Source organism: Poecilia reticulata, linkage group LG2 (assembly GCF_000633615.1).
Source record: "Poecilia reticulata strain Guanapo linkage group LG2, Guppy_female_1.0+MT, whole genome shotgun sequence".
Taxonomy (NCBI): Eukaryota; Metazoa; Chordata; class Actinopteri; order Cyprinodontiformes; family Poeciliidae; genus Poecilia; species Poecilia reticulata.
This window is the reverse complement of record NC_024332.1, coordinates 45134699-45156500: the sequence shown is the minus strand read 5'-3', so window position 1 is coordinate 45156500 and position 21802 is coordinate 45134699. Positions and strand designations below refer to the sequence as shown.

At 41.4% G+C, this 21802-nt stretch overlaps 1 protein-coding gene and 1 long non-coding RNA gene across 10 annotated transcripts in view; one reads left to right on the top strand and one right to left on the bottom strand.

The window, feature by feature from the left end:
- gulp1a (GULP PTB domain containing engulfment adaptor 1a) overlaps positions 1-14645 on the bottom strand; it is a 60180-nt gene extending 45535 nt beyond the window's left edge. For 3 of the 9 annotated variants that reach the window (XM_017303354.1, XM_017303369.1, XM_017303373.1), the window contains exon 1: positions 14424-14627. The gene's annotated coding sequence lies outside the window, so the exon portion shown is untranslated. Of the gene's footprint in view, positions 1-14413 lie in introns of all 9 variants that reach the window. The other 6 variants (XM_008404243.2, XM_008404242.2, XM_017303350.1 and 3 more) reach the window with 5 other exon arrangements.
- A 6475-nt stretch (positions 14646-21120) lies between these two features.
- Positions 21121-21802, top strand: part of LOC103461874 (uncharacterized) — a 20560-nt gene continuing 19878 nt past the window's right edge. Inside the window, exon 1 of the long non-coding RNA XR_533226.2 lies at positions 21121-21346. This is a non-coding gene — a long non-coding RNA (uncharacterized LOC103461874). The remainder of the gene's footprint in view (positions 21347-21802) is intronic.

The window sequence follows — 21802 nt, the reverse complement described above, 5'->3', positions numbered from 1 at the left end:
TTCCTGGAGGAGCTGGAAGAGGCTGGGGAGGGAAGTCTGGGCCTCCTGAGGCTGCTGCCCCCAAGACCCGACCGACGGATAAGAGGGAGAAAATGGATGGATGGGTTTGTTTCTACTTTTTTATCAAAAAATTAGCAAATCTGTTGCTAATCGCTTTAGTGAAAGTTGCCAGATTTTTCACATGTTGCTTTACTGAAAAAAAGTTGCCAGATTTGCAGTTGGTCACATTTTTACAAAAATCCTCCAGATTTTGTCACGACGAGACTTTTTGTTGCTTTATTTTTCTGACGTTGCTTCATTTGTTGCTGCTCACATTGTTGGAAAAACCATCGTTTGGCAACCAAAAGCCTTTTTTAGGTCTGATGAGACAAAGATCCGTTTGGTTCCTCTGACAGCTGAACGGGTCCAGCTCAAGTTTCTCTCTTCATAAACGTCCAAACCAACAAGCAGAGACAAACCTACGTACATCACATTTATTCCCCGCTTCAGAGTCAAAGTCTTTCTCCTGAAGTGTGAAACCTTTTCCAGCTTCGTGTTTTAAGACAAATCTCCTGGCGATTTCAGAGTCCGGCGCTTAATAAACGGGCCACGGGCCAGAACCGCCTGCCGGGCCGATCCGTCTCTGTCAGCAAACTGTGACAGCAAACAGCCTGGAGGGGAACTAGGCTGGCATCTCCAGGCTCCTGCCAGCTCCATCTTGATTTAGCAGGTCGTCTCTGAGGTTTGGCTGAATTTAAACTGAAAAACGACCCGCAGTGCCGTCTGCTGCTAATTATGGAGACGAGAGGCAGGAAAAGGCGACAATAACCGAAAACGACGCAGAACCAGCAGCTGAAGGAACTGGGAGCAGCTTCCTCTCCCAGTCCAGACGACTGAAACGATCTGAGATCTGAGTAAAACCTGCTTTAGAAAACACCACGGAGGGAAACGGCGCCAATCTGAGGCGACGGTCGCAGCAGGGCCTGACATACGATGTTTTCCACGTTATCGTTCGTGCTGCTACTAAATGAAATCAGATCGTGTGAACGGGTCACGGCCCAAAGCGAAACTGCAGAAGTTACTGAACTTCAGTCGTCGCTTTTTGAAAAAAGTGGTTCGATTTGTTGCTGCTCACGTTGAGAAAACATTTCTGTAAGCGAATTTGAATCAGACGCAGTTAATCGTTCAGTAACCGACGTCCTGAAGAATCCCGTTTCAAACGAGAAAGTTTTCAAGGACAACGTTTGTGTTTGTGACGCCAAGTTAAAATCATTTTTATCATAATTTACATCGTTATCACGACAGCAGTGCCACAAAATATCACAATAAAAGTCCAAGTTCATATCACCCACCCGAATTCATGGGTGTGTGTTTTTATTTTCTAATCTACGGAAGCACATTTCTGCCATAAAATAAAAAATAAAAGCCAAACTGAAAGTCAAATTTCTGAAACTAAAAGTCACATTTCGACTTTCTAAGTCAATTATGAGCCAGAAGACCAACAGACTCCTCTGGATCGACACTACAGATTTATTTTACAGTAAAACTTTGTTCTCTTTTTGGATGTATTTGGTGCCAAACGGAGTAAAATCTAGTCCTGATTTGCCCCCATGCTGTTCACCGGGAACAATAAGAGGAATTCAGAGCTAAAAATACGATGGAAAGTTCTGCTGTCAAAGGAGGAACTGTTCTCCTAAACGCGGATCTGAAGACAATCCTCCCTCTATCACTGGAGAAAACTCAGATTTTCCATCAAGCTGAGCCACTCTGGGTGATTTAAGGCAGGAATGTCTTCCATAATAAGAGCATTTCTTAGCTTATGTCTGATGACAAACCGAAGCTGCTCGGTCAGCTACCTATGGCTGTAAAGCTAACCCGACAGCAGATTGATCAAAAACTCGACATGTGACGGCTGTTTTCTGAAGTTATCATCCAAACCTGCTCCGTGTTCCACCGGCAGCAGAACCTTCCTGTGGATAAACGCTTCCACGACTCAAACGGATCGATGCTGGGAACTTCTGCCGCCGTCTGCAGATGTTAATTGGCTCATTTCTCAGCACTTTGTGAACAGTTCATGAATATCTGAGGACGACTGGTGGAGGTTTCTGCTGTTTGAACTCCCACATCGGAGGAAAAAGTCAGTCGCAGTACGAAGGAAAGCACAATTAATTAAAATTAAATGATCTGAAAATAGCTCAATTTACCTCAGCTGAGCCAAAACAACACAAGATTTCCAACTAATACTCCTTAATAAATGATAGTGAATCTAAAATAGAAAGGTCAAAGGTCACTTAATAGCTGTAAGGTGCCAGAACAAACCTGGAACCTTTGTATTCACGTTGTTTCTGGTACGCCCATAAATCTGACGCACAAGCAACATCAGCTAACAACAACAATGGACAACAAACAGGGAGTTAAAATCTGCTTCTGACTGGAATCTGGAAAAGACTGTTGCTGTGTTGTGCTAACGGGAGTTAGCCTATCAGCAAAGCTACGCTACCTAAAAAGCTAACTGCGCTAACCATAAACAACTAATCATGAACATGAGTTCCGCTAACGCTAAAGCGCCACATACACATGATGTTTAGTGGTGGGAGCTAATGCTAAAGAATGTATCTGGAAAAATACATTTAGGGGAAGCTAAATATTTTCAAAGTTAGCAAAACCGCTAAAGCAGTAAGCTAAAATTAGCTCCTTTGTTAGCGTGCTAGCCCGTAGCTCCAGAGCAGCAACAGTAMAGAAACGTGTGGCTGTGGGTTCGTTTGTGTGAAACCTGGTGAGGATTCATCATATTTAATCAACATGTTTGTCAGCAAAACGTCCAGATTTACAGAAAACATTCCATAAAACCTCAATCTGTGCTTTTCCCTCCCGTTTCGCGCTCTTCAGAAAGGGTCGAAGTGAAAGTGACGCGTCTGCCATTTCCGATTCATTTCATTATGAAGAGCCAAAGAGCTGCACTTGTTCCCCCGAACATTTTCACTCTGAGAGAAATAAATATATATTTATTCTGCAAACATGCACAGAAAGAAGCAGCGCAAGTAGCTGGAGATGAATGAATGGGCCTCAGAGCGTCACACAAATCTAACCGTTTTATTTATGCCGCTGCAGGAGACGCTGAGCAAGCACAAAGAAACGCAGGTTTTTCTCCAAGCGCATCTCAGGGAAATATTCCTGCTGCAGTTGGCCGGACTGTTCAGGTAGCGACATCATCTGAAGAAACATTTTCCCAACCTTCATCTGATTCGGGGCCTTAAGAGTTAATAAATCTGATGCTTCTGAAGGAAAACCTCCAGATTTCAGGATCCGAAGCGACGCATCAGAAACAAAAACCCAAACAGAATGAATGTAATGAGTCCGAATAAATCCAATTAGTTTAACGTGAGTGATCTTTATGGCTTCCTGACTGATGGCAAAAGAAGGAAATAACAAAACGAGGTGTTTACTCTGCAGCTCTGCCTGCGAGTCGGAGATAATGCAGCCTGGAAATTGGAGCGAGAGACGAAATCATCATCGTCTGAGAAGCACCAGAAACCCACACAGTTTGCCTCCCGCTGCAGCCATGTTGGATGAAGGAAACGCTCCCTGCTGAGAAATTAACGCCGCTCATCGAGGAATAAAAGCGCCGTAAAGCGCCGAGCCGTTCTCAGGAAATTAATGGACAGGACGGGTTTTTCAACGCTGCTGCTGCTGATGTTAAATGTACGCAGAACCTCCTGAATAAAACAGGAACGTCTCCGTCTAATGTTCCCTCTAAATGAGTTTCACGCCCATCAACCAGGCTCTTCATCACCCAGATGTGCTCCTCTTCATCTTCTGACCAGGAAGCAGCCAGACTTTCACACGCCGCGAAAAGCCGCTGCCGTGAAAACAAACCGATTTTACTCAGACTTCGCAAAACGACCTGGAAATGTCCATTGTTATAAAAAAGAAATAAGAAAATAATCTAAAAATATTAAACCAGAATTCCATAATTAAAGGTTTACTAAAAATAAATACTAATTAAAAAAACAAATCACTGAAATCCAACCAGACACAAAGTTATTGTGATGGTTAGAAGTCAAAAATATAAGTTTGGATAATTTCACTCTTATTACATAAATTTGGTTTTGTTCACCAATAAAAACAAAATTCTGTCACATGAACTAAAAATAAATAAAAGTTTATTGATTCTTTTGGAGAAACGAACTGAATTTAAGTTTTGTTTGAAATCGTCAGCTTATTTCCTGAGCCTTGCAGCGCCCCCTGCTGTTTGCTGCAGAGAACTGAGCAGAGACGACGGGAATCGCCTGTTTTCAGACGAAGGCGTGGACAGAAACACGGCCGACGCTTCAGAGCTGAAACTAAACAGGAACGTCTTTGTTCTGGACGCAGAACCCGGCCAGAACCGGAGCATCAGCAGTAAACACAGGGAGCCATTTTGTTTCTGGCTTCACCGTCTTCATGCTGCAGCGTTTCTACATCCTGGTCATGATTTAATTATTTTAGATTAAAGTTTCTGCCAAATCAAAGGCAGAAGGAGAAGAAAGTAAATTCACAAATTGTTCTAAAATTATCAAATTTTAACCAAAATTCACAAAAATCCAATGATTCCAAACAGAATTAGCTGCGTTTCCATTAACCATAAAATTGTGAAAGTGACAAAAATGTATTCACTTCATGCAACGACAATTTTAAAGATAAAACAAACTCATGGTTTTGATAAACGATTTGTTTTGTTTCCGGCTTTCTTTTAATTGGTTTTATTTTGTAAATCTGCAATGGAAACACTTTGTCCACATCAAACGAGTCACATGATCAGCAACAGGATGTTACTACTGGTGGAAACGACAAAGACGACGACAGGAAGTGGCCGGAGGATGATGTTTTTTAATGTCCTATCTCGTTAAACTTTTATACGCGGGATTTTAATTACGTTTCTTATTTAATGGGGACGCCCATTTTAAAAAAAACAACTTGTTTCTATATAAAAAGTTTTTGCAAAACTGCAATGGAAACACTCTTTTATATATCAAATGAGACACTTGATCAACAACAGGATGTTTCTACTGGTAGAAACGCCAAAAAGCACTACGACAGGAAGTAGTTAAAGTATGATGGCACATGAACAAACTTAATCCCTTCTTCAATTTTGTGAATGTTCTACTAATATCAAAAAATTATTTCACAATTGCAATGTTTCCATTAAATAAGAAACAGCATCGTCCTCCAACTACTTCCTGTCTTCTTCTTTGTGGTTTACGGCAGTAGTAACATCCTGTTGTTGATCATGTGACTCGTTTGATGGGAAAAAAAAATGTTCCGTTGCATTTTTGCTACATAAATCAAAAACCAACCTCATCCAATGCCAAACGTTTTTATCAAACACGAGTTTCTAAGTGTTTCCATTAAGCATATTTATTTTCAAAGTGTCAAATTGTGCAAATGCATGTTGAATAGAAAAGCAGCTACTGCTTTAGTAGTTGCTAAATCCTGGATTTCTGGAGTCCCAGAGATTTAGAAATGGCTTTGATTTGTTCCTGAATTTCTTTGGAGGTCTTCTAATGTCTGGAGCTTGTTGTGCTACTTGTGTTGTCTTAACTAATATTTACTGTTCTGAAACTCTAAAGTGTAACAAAGATGCAAAAAAATGGGATACCAGGAGGGGGGCCAACACTTTTTCACGCCGCTGCGTTTCAGTTGTTGTAGGATATTGTTTTCTATTACTTAACCCGGCTAAACCCCCGTAGCTCATTTGGTTTCAGTGCTTTCCCTCGGCTGTACTTTCATTTCTAAGTGTCTGGCTCTTATTAGGGATGGAGGAGAGGCTCGTGTTTGAGTGGAGATGCTGCCGCCGGCTGCTGAAAGCAGACTGCATCAGCGGCGAGGTCGTGACCCCAAACAGACCGAAGGGAGGATCAGAGAAAACATGAACCCACTTCCAGTTGGTTCCAAGCAAACAACGGCGAATAAAACAGGCTTCCAGCTGATTTATCATTCAGCTCAGATGTGCGCTCGCTCTATTTATGGCTGCAGCTGTGATTAAAACTTGATAGGTGTAGTGCTAACCGCTTCTCATCCCATTAGCTTATCTCTCGCAGCGACAGACTCCAATTCATCAGGAAATTTCCTTGCAGAGACGTCAATTAATCAAAACGGACAACCTTAACCGCGAGGAGACGTCTTTGTGACATTCAGGAGGAGGAAGATCATGAAAGGGCTAAAACCAGAGAAAAAGCAGGAACACATCAGGCGTCGCKATTTGGTTCTGATCACAGGAAGTGTTTGGTCGTAATCGCYGTTAGCTCGCCGACCTCGCGCACCGAGCTCTAAATGTCAGACGGTTCTGAACACAGAACACGTTTCTGGGTTCAAAGAGATTCACTCACTCCAAACCTTTAGAGTCTCCTGCTTTGAACTGGACTTTAATAAAAGGGAAAGCAGAGATGAAGGTTTCCAAATGATACCAGGACAGTTTAAAGATAACCAGGAGGACAACATTTACATTCAACATATTAAGGGTTTATCCAAAAAATTTACTTTTTTGGGGTAAAAGTACCCCAAAAAAGTACCTTTTATTAAATCTCCCGGCTATGTTGAAAGCATTATTTGTTTTTTTCCCGGTCAAACATCATCAGAAAACCTGGGAAATAGATTCATCTCCGTCGCTGCTGCCGACCTTCAGCCGCAGATTGAGTTCGCTCGGTTGTCATGGCGATCGTCGAGTCTGAACTTCAGCCTCAATCTACCTGATAAATTTCTCCGAAGTAGATTGAAATGCATCCATTTGGCTGCTCAAACACCCTGCTGCCCTCGCCGCCTGAGGGGTTCTGCTGCGGCCCGTTTGGACCCGCTCCTCGCCTCAAACAAATACGCTCAGCTGCCTGGGGTCGGAGAGGAACAGGGAGGATGGACGGCAGGAGAGATGACCGGATTGCTACCGAACCCTGGAAGTTTATTCAGAGTTTCTAACGTGTTTTGAAACCAGTTTGATTTTCTCCAGCTGCTTTAAAACTGCTGATGCTGAATAAATGATTCTAACATTTATCATAAATACACAGGAACAATTATGATTGTTTTTACTTTACCACACATACAGATGCCGACCTCAATAATAGATTTAACCGACTCCTAGAAAAGATCTTAATTAGCAAAAACGCTAAAGCGCTAATCCAAAACTTAGCTTAGCGAACTCTGAGCTCATTTAGCGTACTTAGTTACGAATGTTTCCAGATAAATTCTAATTTACTTGAAAGTTTTGTAAACTTTGAATTGAATAAAGTTTGATTTGGTTAGATTTTTATATTTATGCTCTTATTTTGAAAGGAGTGAAGACTGTTTACTTGTTTTATCACACCATGTTATTTTAGCATTAGCCTCTATTCAATACATTTGTACAGCGCTTTAGCATTAGCTTGCAATGAACACAATGCTAACATCACACTTCAGAATTAGCGTCCCTGACACACCATGTTGCTAAAGCGCTTTGGCGCTTCGGCGTTAGCAAATGTTTAAAATGTAGGGCTATCGTAGCTAAAGTGCTAAAGCGTTTAGCTTTACTTTCTGCTATGCACTTAGATTTTTTTAATTTAGTTTAATCTAGAACCACATTACTAGAAATTCTATAATTAGACATTTGTTTGAATCAAGAACAGTAAAAGGTGAAACAAAAACAAAAATAGTTCCTATTTTGATTTTAACTACCCAACCAACCGTTTTATCCGTCTGTTTAACGTCTGAGGTTCATCTCTCTCTTTTCCTCTTCAGTTTTATAAATGCTCTATAAATGCAAAGGCTTCAGTTCCTCATGCAGCAAAGTCAAGGATCCTGTTTTCTCTGCAGCTGACCTTTAAAAGAGGGAAAGCGCTGCTAGCAGAAAGCAGAGGAGCCACTGTTAGCTTAGCGCTGCAGAAACCCTGATCAGCTCAGACAGGAACAGGAAGCAGGCGTCCAGCGAGGAGGTCCATCCATCACGCTGAGAGTTTTTATCGCTAATTAGGGAGTTATTTACCTTCAGCTCATTACGCTTCCTGTCCAGACAGAAGGAGCAGCCCTGTTTTTTTTTTTTACAGCTAAAAGCATTTTCAACTTTCAGCTTCAAAACGTAGATTTTATTCATTTAAACTCCTCCTCGTCCTGCTGCAGAGGTCGCCTGTTTCTGCTGCGTCAGCGACTTCACGCTACCTGCACATCAATCCTCCGATAACCGCACCACGAAGACCTGCCTCTGAATCACAACGCGCCGCCAAAACCCGACCTCCACGCAGAGAAACAACCGTTTGGTTAAACCCGTGCGACGCGCTCGAACCGATGATGTCATCCAACCTGAGCTCCTTCCTGCTCAGGCCGCAGACCAAACCTCACCGAATTAATGAGTCAGCGAACAAAAAGATTACTGCTAAAACAAACATGTCAGCAAATCAAACGGATGAAAAGACAATAAAAGGTGAAAAAAAGCAACAAACGTTTCAGTTTATCGCCAAATATGTTGGTCAATGTTCAAGTTATTATGAACCAAATATGAACATTTCAGTGTTTCAGCTGTTTTCGGGTTTTCCATAAGTTTGTTCTAGATTTGTGGTGCATAGAAGCTGAATGCTGCGTCTCCATGTTTGGTCCTGGTTCTGGTTCTGGTGCCGACCAGAACCAGAACCAGAAGAGCTGACGGGTCTGCAGGGAACCCAAAACTTATCCTCACGTAAGATTAGAATGTAGCTGGTCAATTATGATCAATTAATAATTAAAAATTACATCATCAGACGGATCAAAATATAAAGTTGGGTGGAAATGTTGCTGTTGTAAAGAACAAAACGACAATAATTTATATCCATCCATCTTCTTACACCCTTGTCCCTCAGTGGGGTCGGGAGGGTTGCTGGTTCCTCTCCAGCTGGCGTACCGGGCGAGAGGCGAGGTCACCTGGACAGGTCACCTGGACAGGTCGCCAGTCTGTCACAGGGCAACACAGAGACACCATGCACACACACACTCACACCTAGGGACAATTTAGACTGACCAATTAACCTGACAGTCATGTTTTTGGACTGTGGGAGGAAACCGGAGTACCCGGAGAAAACCCACCATGCACAGGGAGAACATGGAGACTCCATGCAGAAAGACCGGGAATCGAACCCAGAACCTTCTTGCTGCCAGGCAACAGCTCTACCAACTGCTCCACTGTGCAGCCCCAATAATTTATATAATTTACAAAAAAAATAAGTTTCCAAATCAGTTTCTTTGAATGAAAAACTTGAGAAACGTTAACAGAAACTGCAGCTGTGAGTCTGTTTCACTCAGTGGGCAGAAAACCCAGAAATGTTACTGGAGTAGAAACTTCAGAGTAAAATTACTCAAGTAAATGAATCCAGTTACTGCGAAGCTCTGGCAGGTCGAAGCAGCAGCAGCAGCAGCAGCAGATCTTTAATGTTTAAACCGTTTAGTGATTTATAAACTAAAACCGTATTTTAAAGTTTATTCTCAGAGTTTCATCCCGCTGAGGCGTCAGCCCTCTGATCCTGGAGATGCTGTTCAGGTGATGGAAGGCCGACTTTGTAACTGACTCTATGTGGAGGTTCAGGTCAGAGGTCATCACTATCCCCAGGTTTCAGGTTAGTTTTATTTTGAAGGGCCAGTCTGCTAACGGAGGCCTGATGATCCTGTCTGTCTGTTTTTGGTTTTTTATTTGGTAGCGCTTTGTGTGAAGGGGTTTGCAGGAGACTGACGTGAGCATGAAGTCGCCTTCATGCTCACATCAGTCTGACCCTTCAAATTAAGAGTCACCATTTGTTTATGCTGGATTTTTATCTTCCAGTTCCAGGGTTTGATTAGTTTATTGATATTTGACAACGTGTTCTTGTGTTAATTACTTGTAATGACCGGCCTGACCGGGGATTCAACGGCAGAGTTCAACTGAAAATCGAAACTTTTAAAGTACGGAGGACAGCAAAGGTCAAAAATCTACATTCAAATTTACTTTATGGACCCCAAACAGAAACTAAATGTTGTTGTAGCTCCTATTAATGCATAATTTTGGAAGCATGTCAGGATTTCTGTCCTACCGTCACAAACATCAACATGCAGAGCTTTGGCCAGCTTTTCAGCGACTCGCACTCCAGAAGGATTTGATACGAAACAAAAGGATGTTTATCTGTTTGCTACGGTGGAGGAGCTGTGATGCTGTGGGCCTGTTTCTGTTCCAGGATATCCGTACGAGGCTGCAGCACTTTCTCTCTCTCTGGCGTTGTATCCAGACATCAAAGCACTAAATATAAACTTTCATTACTGACGGGGCTGAAGCTGCTCTTATTTATTTATTTAGTCTCTTTGTGGGTCTTAATATTCTCTCATTTGGAGAACAAAGAAGCTCCATTAGCAGCGGAGAGAGAGGCTCCAACACGCGGCTCATCAAAAGCAAAGAGAAAGTGAGACAAAGACGCGAGACGAGAGGACAGAAACCAGAACCGGCGCTAATTAAGGAGTCTGTAAAGCGAACACAGGCCTCCTTCAGGCGGCGGCGGCGGCGGCGGCGGCGGCGGCGGCTGCTGGACGTCAAGCAGGACGAACAACAAACTGAGAGGAACCGAATCCCAAACAGCAGCCAGAGCTGAGCGACGCTCAGAGCGTGAAAACGATGAGCATTCAGGAGGGAATTCACTAAAAATGGCTGAATTCATTTCATTGTGTGTAAACGCATCATTTTCATTTCTGCTGCTAAATTAATTCATACATAAACATATGAGCTCAACAGCAAATATATTTATAGTTTAAATCCATAAACTGGAGCCACGACTCAGCTGCTCTGGAGCTAATGGCTAACGCGCTAACAGAAGAGCTAACTTTAGCGGTTTCGCTAACTTTGAAAATGTTTAGCATACTTAAAATAATTCTTTTAAATTTATTTTCTGCGTCTATAAATTCCTCAGCTTTAGCTTCCACTAAATATTGTGTCAATATAGCAAAAAATATGATTAATTAAAGTCCCGACCCAATATTTCTATTTAATGAATAAATGATAATTCATTTTATGAATTTAAAATATTTAATAGAATAATTAATTCACCATAAAATTATTCTAAATTCTGGATAAAATTATTATAGATGCGTTTTTAAACTATATTCTGATATAGTCAACATTTTGTTATATCAGAAAATAAATATTTTCAAAACTAGAAAAATACTAAATTATAAATATTAATACATATTCAACATATTTTAATAATTTTTTTAAAAAATTATTAGTTTTTATATTATATAATTGATCATTCCGGTGTATCGTTTCAGAATAATAAATACTTATATTATACTGTTGATGTGTTTACAATTGTTTTTATTGAAATTAAAAACTAAATTAAAAATAACAGTAATAATGCTTTTAAATTTAAAATTTTCTACTTTGAATATATAATAGTCATTAATAATAATTTCTACAAAGTAAATTATGCGACTTTAACGAGCTGCTGTGGGACGGTTTGACTGTTGGACCAAATATTCGTGGGTTTTAGATCCAGCAGAGATGTTGGATCATTAAACGGTGAAACATTAAAGGTTTAAACAATCCTTTGATCCGGAAGCTTCTGTCTGGTTGGGCCCAGCAGGGAGCCGGCTGCACCTTCACACCACTTTGTCTGTCAGGGATTTCTCTGCAGGTCGTCCAAAACGCACTATAAATCATTTCCACTGAAAACTTTCCTGCTGCTTCTTTGGCTCAAACCTGGTCCAATCAGAACCTGGTCAGGCGGAATCACAGGACCGCCTGCGTTTTCTCCGTCCAGCTCGGACACCCAGGCGTTCAGGCACCTCTTTCTGCCCATTTCTGTTGTTTTACTGGGTGTAAACAGGAATAAACTTAGTTTAGCTTCATGTTTCTTTCTGTGGGGCTGCACAGTGGTGCAGTTGGTAGAGCTGTTGCCTTGCAGCAAGAAGGTTCTGGGTTCGATTCCCGGTCTTTCTGCATGGAGTCTCCATGTTCTCCCTGTGCATGGTGGGTTTTCTCCAGGTACTCCGGTTTCCTCCCACAGTCCAAAAACATGACTGTCAGGTTAATTGGTCTCTCCAAATTGCCCCTAGGTGTGAGTGTGTGTGTGCATGGTTGTGTGTCTCTGTGTGTCTCTGTGTTGCCCTGCGACAGACTGGCGACCTGTCCAGGTGACCTGTCCAGGTGACCTGTCCAGGTGACCCCGCCTCTTGCCCTGAACGTTAGCTGGAGATGAACCAGCAACCCTCCCGACCCCACTGAGGGACAAGGGTGTAAAGAAGATGGATGTTTCTTTCTGTTTTCATGATCTGAATTCACTTAAAACCATTTAAAAATTACATAATCTGTTTTTTCACATCTAAATTAAGTAGATTGTTGATCTGAATATAGGAAGCATTCACATTTAGAAACTATTTTTGGAGTACCTCCGACCACTAGGTGGCAGCAAAGAGTTTCCACACGTTGTCCTGGTTGAGGTTTGGAGCAAACTTGAGCTTTTTTGGCTTTGCAAACATCGTCAGAGTTTATTATTATCCAGCATCTCAATTCTAATTTCATGTTCAGGTTTATTTTTAAAAATGGGACAATCCGTATTAGTGAATGTAAATACATGAGACGATAGCCATGTGGCTAATTTCCATCTCTAGTCCCATTGGCAGGTTGATGTTGTACCAGAAACTATAAAGGATGCAATAACTGCCCATTTCAAAATAAGAGCGTGAAGCACAAATTCTGAATGCATCAGAGCTGATTTCAATTTTACCTCCAAAAGGTTAAAAGGTGGCAGGAAGTTTGAAAATATCGCTGTCATTTTATTATTCAACAACATTACTGGCAATACTTAAACAACTAAAGAGTCTTGAAAAAAGTTAAATGCAAAGAAGTGAATGTAATTTAGTTAAATCACACATTTAAATGTAAAATAGATATGGTAAATGGACTGAACTTTTATAACCCTTTTGACCACTCAAGGCGTTTTACACTAGAGCCACGATCACCCTCACACATTTATACACGCAGTTTGGGGCTGGGTACCCAGGGCCACATTGACATGGGGCGGGAGGAGGCTGGAATCGAGCCTACAACCTTCCGATCACAGGACGACCACTCTACCCACAGAGCCACAGATGAGAATGTATTTCTATGCTTTCATAACTATACCTCATTAAATATTCTTATGCATTTTCTAGGCATTTTATAGCAAAACTATGTTACCTTCAGTTGATAAAAAAAATTATTTAAATGAAATCTGACTATAATTTAATGTCTTGAAATTGGGTTTCTGTCTCTTTAAGAAGCTCCTGCGTTCAGCATCACAACAACGCTCCCCCATGATGCCGTTAATGCCGCTCTAGGAACATTGGACTGAGATGTAGTTAGCTTAGCGGATGTCGCTTGCGCGTCAGATTTACTGTCGTACCACAAACGAGTGAAAACAAAGGTTCCCACCGGAACTAAAAATGCAATTAATCGTGTTAAAATCTGTGAAATTATTAATTAAAATGAACAAGTATATTAATAATAATAATAATAAGCAGCTTGACACCAGCAGGAAAATGAATTGACACACCTGTCTGCAACCTACTGTACAAATTACTGCATATTTAACACATTTTAATAAAACAATCAGAATAATCATAATGTTCAGTTTTCATGCTGTTGCATCACCACATGCATCCAGTCTGAGGCATGAAGAAAGCAGAAAGGCATGACGTGCATGTCAGGAAGTATCAGTGATGATGCTGCTTATTTGCAGTTTAAACCTGCAGATATTCAGGATATTTAAATTTTATTGCATTTTGCAGCAATTTTTCCACGCAACAATGCGGAAAACCTGCTAAACCTTCATTCCCACTGCGTCTGTTTTGCGACAGCCCAGCGAGAAGTTCAGATAGACTTTATAATCATTTAGCAGAGAAATCCGGGTTTAAAATCAACCCAAGCCGAACTCATTGCACAACCGGACCCAGTGGTTCAGCCGCAAAACAAAAAGCAGAAGTCCCTGAAACATTTCCGAACCCGCTCCAGCGTTTCCGACCCGCTGCACATGAAGGAATGCGTCCCATTTTTCTCCATCTAAGCCGATTATTATTCGAATAAAGTCGACTTCATGTTCCACATGCTGGGATTTACAGCAGCAACCTGCAACTGACTGACAAACCCAGCGCGGCACTTTGAGAAATATCCAAACATTCTGCGCCAAAAACAAACGGCGGCATTCAGCGCCACCTCAGAGCGCACTCTGCGCAGCAGAGGACGCAGATCCGCACATTTCAAACGGAAAAAATAAAAAGATTTCTGGACCGAAACCGAGCCGAGACTCGACATTTCAGCGGAGCCGCTCCGAGCTGCACTTTGCGGCGACTTGAGCAACAAAAGTTTCCCGTTAGGTTCGGCCACGAACTCCAAACCCGACCAGGAAGCGTCAGAACCGGACCGGGTTCGGGTTAAAAAAATGATAATAAAATCAGATCAAACCACCTGTACTCACAAAGAAACCCGCGGAGGTCCGGAGAAACCCAGAAAGCTCCACATCCAGCGCTCTCATCTCCTCCTCTTCCTCAGCTCGCCTCCACAGCTGCTGGAAGTTCACTGACGTCAGCTCTCCGCTCCAAACGGGAATAATGCGAGGAAGAGGAGGGACGGGGGGGAGGAAGACGCCCGGAAACAATCAGGGGGGGCGGGGGCCACATCAGAGCCGCTCATTCAACACAATGGCCGCCTGAAAAGAAAGCATGAAGCCTGTATGATGCCTGCGCAGAAACCGCAGGAGCTTTTCACTGAAGATCATCGGGAAAGCTCAACAGCAGGGGCGAAGCTACGGAGTGAGAACAGGGGGGCCTCGGCCCCGCACACAAAGATTTAGTTTTTTAAAAAGTGATTCATCTTCTGTGGTTTTTTCCACTGGCTTTAATATTACATTTAATTTGTGTTTAGGGTTGCTATAATATTATTTATTTACATTGATTATGAGGAGTCATTTCATTCAAAATTAAACAAATTATTAATAAAAAATAAACAGTAGAAAAATATATTTAATGGGCTCATTGTTCAACTTTTATAAAATATATTTTTACACATTTGTTGAAACTGTCACTAGTCAGGTTGTCAGGCAGATAATCTGAAAAATAAATGCATAAATTCCAGAGAACAGACTGAGCAGCACAGCTAACCCTTACAGGAAGTTAGAAAACAAGCATTATGATGCGTTTATAAGCCATTGCATCAAAATTCGTTGTTTTAGCAAAGTTTAAACTATATTCCATTTTTTTAAACCTTCGGTTGCTTCCACTCTGGATAAAGAACCAACTAAATGTTTCAGGGAGAGTTTTGACAAACGTGAAACAGTTTTAAGTGCAAAGGAAACAGATACAGATGTGCCCAAATGTTTAATATTCTTAACAACATGTACCCACAATAATAATCACACATGTTTAAATAACCCATGATGGGCATTTTGATGCATTTTTAATTGTTTACTAATCATCCAGGGGGTCATTTAATTTGCTATTTCAATTGAAATGATAATATTTAATATTGGAAATCCTTCAAAGACTCAAAGAAAACAAAGGAAAGTCACTGAATGTGACCATTATGGCAGATTGACAAGTCTCCTTCAAAGCAATCAATGGGATATTTAGTTTTTGCCCCCAGCAGCCTGTATGTGTGGATATTACACAGAGGGATTAAAAAGCCGTTTTATGAAAGCTGGCAGGTTGACAGTTTCCTTCTAATGACCTTCTGCGCCTCAAAGTTTGAGGAGAAAAAGTGCGGGCATCAGAGGAGGCCTCACCTCGGAGGCCGTCTCCGTATTTATAGGCCGGCCGACTCCAGGGACCGTTCTGATGACACCGCAGATAAATTATGAGCCTCCAGGTTTCAGTTAAAGACGTGTTCCAATATGGCCGCCTTAACAAGTTCACGACAGCTAAAAATACCAAGATGGATCACCTCTGACTCCACCGCAGCAGCGCTCCTGCTGGGCTCCACTTCCCCGCTGTAAATCTGACGACTTTCTGCGACACAACCGACAAACATAAATACCGTCAAATTCACCAAGTTACAAAAACCTGACGGGGCTCAGCTGACGACCACAGATTTTCCATTTTCATTTCTGTATTAATTCATTATGTAAATGTCAACTTTTCATTAGCTGTAAGTGGAAAACATTATAGTTAACAGAAATATAAGTTTTTATAATGAGTTGTGATGAAGTTCCTGAAATAAATGGAATCTTTATAATCCATCCATTTTCTTACACCCTTGTCCCTCAGTGGGGTCGGGAGGGTTGCTGGTTCCTCTCCAGCTAGCGTACCAGGTGAGAGGCGGGGTCACCTGGACAGGTCGCCAGTCTGTCGCAGGGCAACACAGAGACACACAACCATGCACACACACACTCACACCTATGGACAATTTGGAGAGACCAATTAACCTGACAGTCATGTTTTTGGACTGTGGGAGGAAACCGGAGTACCTGGAGAAAACCCACCATGCACAGGGAGAACATGGAGACTCCATGCAGAAAGACCGGGAATCGAACCCAGAACCTTCTTGCTGCAGGGCAACAGCTCTACCAACTGCGCCACTGTGCAGCCGGAATCTTTATAATCTTTATAATATTGTAATTTATTGGGTTTCTGTATTTTGCCAATTTGTCAGTGTTTTAAAATGTTGCCCAGGTTGTTGCTCCAGCAGTTGTTTTCCTTTTCATTCTCACATTAGACATGAATAACATCCAGCTGCACATGTACACTGTAAAACACTTTTAATCGATCCACAAACTTTTACTCTTTAGGAAAATCTCAAAGTTTAAAAATCAAATGTTATTCTGAGTTTTTTTCCTCAGAATTTTCACTTTTTCCTAAATTTTTACTTATTTTTCAAATTCTGCTTTTCAGAAATTTTTACCAGAATTCTGACATTTTTTTTCCCTCAGAATTCCGATTTTTCTCTTAAACTCCGACTTGTGTCCAGTTTTTACTTGCGCCCGCCACATTTCGGTGTCCAGTCTCTGCGTCGTGCTGCTGTCTCTGCTTATTAAGAGGAATCCAATTCTCAATGCACAACGCAGCGTTCTGTTAAAATATACGTTATCATCAGCGAGATGAATCCCCCCGGCTTGTAATTGAAGAGATGAGGTTCTACATTAGGACCGGCCCACTTATCCGTCAGCAGAGCAGTTATTGACTGAAGGTGGAAAAGCGTTTCTGTCCTGGCGCTGCTCAGCAGGCAGAGATGATAAGGAAATGATGCTCTGTCTGTTTTCAGGAGGAGAATGTGAAAATGAAATGTGAGCTTGGCTGATATCAGCCTCTTCTACTGGGTTCTGGTAAATTAGCAGGCTTCACTGCTGGGTTTAAACGTTTCTACATTCTCTGGAAATGTGCATCTTTCTTAATTATCATGTAAAAATAAAGAAAATCCATTAAAATGCATTAAAAATACTCATTATTTCCTTTGTATCAGCTTCTATCTGCAGGATATTTAAGATTCTGCAGCATCTGCTGGATTGATGTAACACCAGGAAACAGTTTGGGAAGTCAGTTCCTTCTTTGTGTGATTGTCATAACTCGCCTTCTTGTTTCTACTTTGAATTAAAACCGTCGTCTTTGCTGGACGTGTTGGTTCGTCTGTCTGCGTTGTAAAGCTGCTGATCAGAGTTAATAAACCCAGAGAAGGAAATGTTTTTCTCCTTACAGAGGAGCAGACAGGTGCAGCTGCATGCCAGGCCCGGTGGCAACATCTTAATAGCTTCACTCGGCGTGGAAAATGGCCTCTCATGAATCACCGGGGGAATGGAGAGTTACAACGCAGTGGCAGCACCATAATGGAGTACCTGGGAGACGTGACAGAAGAGACCCGGTGAGCGCCACCGTCAGGATAAACAACATCGTAAAGCTTCATTCGGCCGCCAGGCTTCTCACATCCATAATTTCATAAACCAGTTCGTTGGTGATGCAGAGCCTCATGAGGGTAAATCACCGCCACTCCCAGCTGCTTTCACTTCTGCTTTTTTGTATGACTAACAAGTTACTTTGGGTCAAACTTTGAAAACAAACTCAAAAACTGCACTTCTGTGGCGTTGTCCTTATGCCAGCAAGCAGAGTGTGCAGTGAATCTGGTGCGAGGGCATTTAGCTGTAAGCAAACAATAACTTGTGGTGTTGAACGTTTAAATCCAGAAAATGTAACATTTTTAACACAATTTACTACTTTTTTTTTTTTAACATACAAGAATCCCAAGCTGGAACCTTCGTATTGTGTTTCTGGTCCGTCTGTAAATCTGACGCACAAACTATATTATCTTTGTTGTTGAGCTGAATTCTCATTTTATTCAATAATTTAGCAACAAAAATGCTTTCGGAATTGAAAATGTTGCGTTTCAATGAGTTTTCAATTAAACTCGTTAATTGAAATGAGTTTCTATTGACCAACTATTGCCAATAGTGGCAATAGTTGTGCCACTATTGATGGCACAACTTAATCCCTGCTCAAGTTGTGCCATCAATAGTTGGATATATACAACAATTAGCATGTGGAAAGAAGCAGAMGTGCTATAAAAAGGTGTTTTCATGCAGTCAGGCACCTCAGATTCAGCTCTCCAGTTCTGCTGTTGGACTGTAAACAAACTATAACCTGAAATATGTCTGAAAATAATCCACGCAGTTATAAAAATACAGGGTTTATACAGTGAATTCATTGTTTTGAGGGACTGGAGGCTTCAAACAGGAGAGGAAAGTTATGCTGCTTCCTGTTCCTGCTGCAGATGTTGCATAAATATTGTAATGCTTTGGTGTTTTAGTCATTTTAAAGGCACTTTAAAATTCAGTTCTGTGAAACGTGGGAGAAATCTCTGTGAGAGATGAAAGCCTGTTCTCCATCTCTGCTCACGTTTTCTCAGAGTGACGTTTTGGTCCAGATCTGGGTTAAGGTCGCCGCCGTATTAGCCAAGCCAGTTCGCTTTCCTTCTTAATGACCCAACTGCATACTTTAATTGTAATTTTGTGGGGGGAGAAAAAACCCTGTGCTTCTTTTTTTCTTGAGATGAAAGAATGGTGCAGCTCTGGAAAATAAGGCAGAAAAAATGAAAAGAGAGATGAGAAGCCGTTGTAACGCTGGCCTCAGGCAACACGGACCCAGAGGGCAGATCTGAGTAAATCAAATCTCCATTACTGAGCTGAAGAGCTGGAGATGTTATTACCCTCGTTACTGTGCACAAAAGAGAACTAGCTGGAGGTTTGAGGCTCATTTCAGACTTTATAAATCGACAAAGTTACAGGAAAAATATCTAAAATTAACTGAATGCTTTAATATTCCAAAATATAACTTCTGATTATGCTTTTCCACTCGCTGTGACAAGGAAACGCTCTGCCCTTCAGATAACAGATTGCACAGGGGGATGATTTAAAACCTCATTTGTGTAATTTTAATGGGCCGTCTTAAAAGAAACGACCAATTTCTGCTGCTGTTATCGGAGGACCTGCAGGCCTCAGGATCCCCGGAGCGACGCGGACGAATTCCCGACCCAGCAGCCTGATGAAGCAGGGATTACAACCAGTGAGCCGCCGCCATTCATTACATGGGTTATTGCTGACAGGAGGCTAAACAAAACTGCAACATAATAATTTAGGCCATAAAGATGTAAGATTATAATAAATATAGGAGAATGATGAGTTCACCAGAGGGCGCATTGACGCTAGCTACTAGCTAACAGAATAATCTTTTAAATTAATCAGGACAATTATTATTCATTAAGAGAATTATCAAAGAGTAGTTTAATAAATGTAAATAGTCTAATTTATTATAACGCAGAAGCATTTCTTCAGCGCATGCGCAAATGGTACGACGGCGCTTCCGGAAAAGCTCGTTATTGATTACATAACCGATTCGGTTGGTTTTAGCTTTCATTCCCCCCTTCAATAATCAAATCCTCATTTGGAACTGCTTTAATAATTCATTCAGGTTACAACACAGTAAAAACAGAAGAAATGTGCCAAGGAGGAAGTATTTTAGCTCCTTTTATTGGATCCAAAAGTGGCACAAACAAGCTGTGAGTGAATGCGGCGGCCCCAGCTTCTCTTTCACCATCACATTATAATGAAAGGACGTCGCTGCCGTCGTAGCGCTGAAGGTGTGAGCCAGTTGGCCGCTGCTCCTGCTGAACCAGGTGTTCCGGCGGCTGCTAGCGCCTCCGCTAGCAGCCGCCGGCCGGATTAGACCAGCTCACCGCCGTTTAGCTTCAGGCTCGGCGCTTGATCTCAGCAGGAGCAGCGGCTTTAAAACTCTGCATCACAGTGACGTTCAAGTCCAGAATTAAAGCACCGAACTGTGACGACAGGCGGGGGGAAAAAAAGCTCAACAGGAAACTCGTCTTCAGAGCCACACAGTGCAAGGATAGAAAAAAAAAACATAATTAAAACAGTAATACAACTTACTGATCTGTTGGGTGGATAAACTTGTCAAATGCATATTCTCTTCCCTGTTTTTTAAATCCTCAAGTAAAGGGCAGTGACGAAAAATCGATTCACAAAAGAATTGCGATTCTCACTACGCTTCTGACTTGACATAAAATGAACCAAACTACTGGTGAAAAAAGAAAAAAACAAACAAACCATGCCTTCCTCCATTTTGAAACTACGCGGGGCGTTGTGACGTCAGGACGTAGACGGTGCGAGGAAAGCACTAGAACAGTGGTGTCAAACTCATTTTTATTTTGGGCCAATCAAAAAGCTGAATGTTCTTAAAGGGCCGGTTGCACCAGAATCTATTGATAAAACCAATTTAACTGTTAAAATATCAATAAATAGCTGTTACTCCTGGATTTCTGATTATTTTAGTGTTTATTTTTGCAATCAAAATGACAGATTTTGTGGTGAATATTAAGAAATATTTGTAATTGTTATTTTTTTTACAGTATTTACGTACAGTATTTACGTACAGTATTTACGTTAAATGTGATTCTATCACTCGCTCTATCGGTTACGGATTCAATGTTTTTGACCAATTTTGAGGAAATTAGCAGTAAAATCAGGACAGAAATGTGGACATTTTTTGATTTTGTGTGATTTTTGCAGATTTGTGAAAAACTGGACAGACCTATTGATGTAATTTGGAGTCCAGAGGGCCACATAAAAAGCTACGGCGGGCCAGATTTGGCCCCCGGGCCTTGAGTTTGACACCTGTGCACTAGAACAAAGAGGAAAATACAGAGAGAGATGGATTCAGTCGACCCGTCTTCGTTGAAGACAAACCTTTGAACTCATTTTGTTTTTGTTTTGTTTGTTTGGGTTTTTCCCCTTTATTCCCTGAATACCGAGCTGGACATGAACTTTACTGTGTGCAAAGTTCGCAAAATGAAGTTTCATCACGTCGGAAACGCCGCTAACAAACGGAGCTAAGCYACAGCGTTGTCAAGGTACGTCATAGCCTGAGGCCTGTTGTGATTGGTCAGAAGTTTGTTGCCATGTTTTATGCGGAAATTCTCTTGGACGGTGATGTCGGTATTTCGCACTAACTAGCCGTTGGTTCTTGTATCTGCAGAGGCGACATGAGTTTGAGGAATCATGTAATTTTATTATTACTCACTAAATACCTTCAAATAATGTCAAATAAGCTAAAAACTTGGATGGAAACTGCAACGTCATCATCCATGGAGGAAGCTGTCTTTAGAAAGATGGCGCTCTCCTTCAGAGCAAAATGGAGGGAGTAATTCCATCTACACATGGTGTTGGAGCTATTTATTCTTTATTTTCTTTATCCATTTGAATTTTGTTAGCTTATCCTTAAATTTATATTTTTTGTATTATTTACAGAACTTATTTGTAGGTTAATAATTGTTGATTTTATTTATCTTTTGTTTTATTATTTTTTT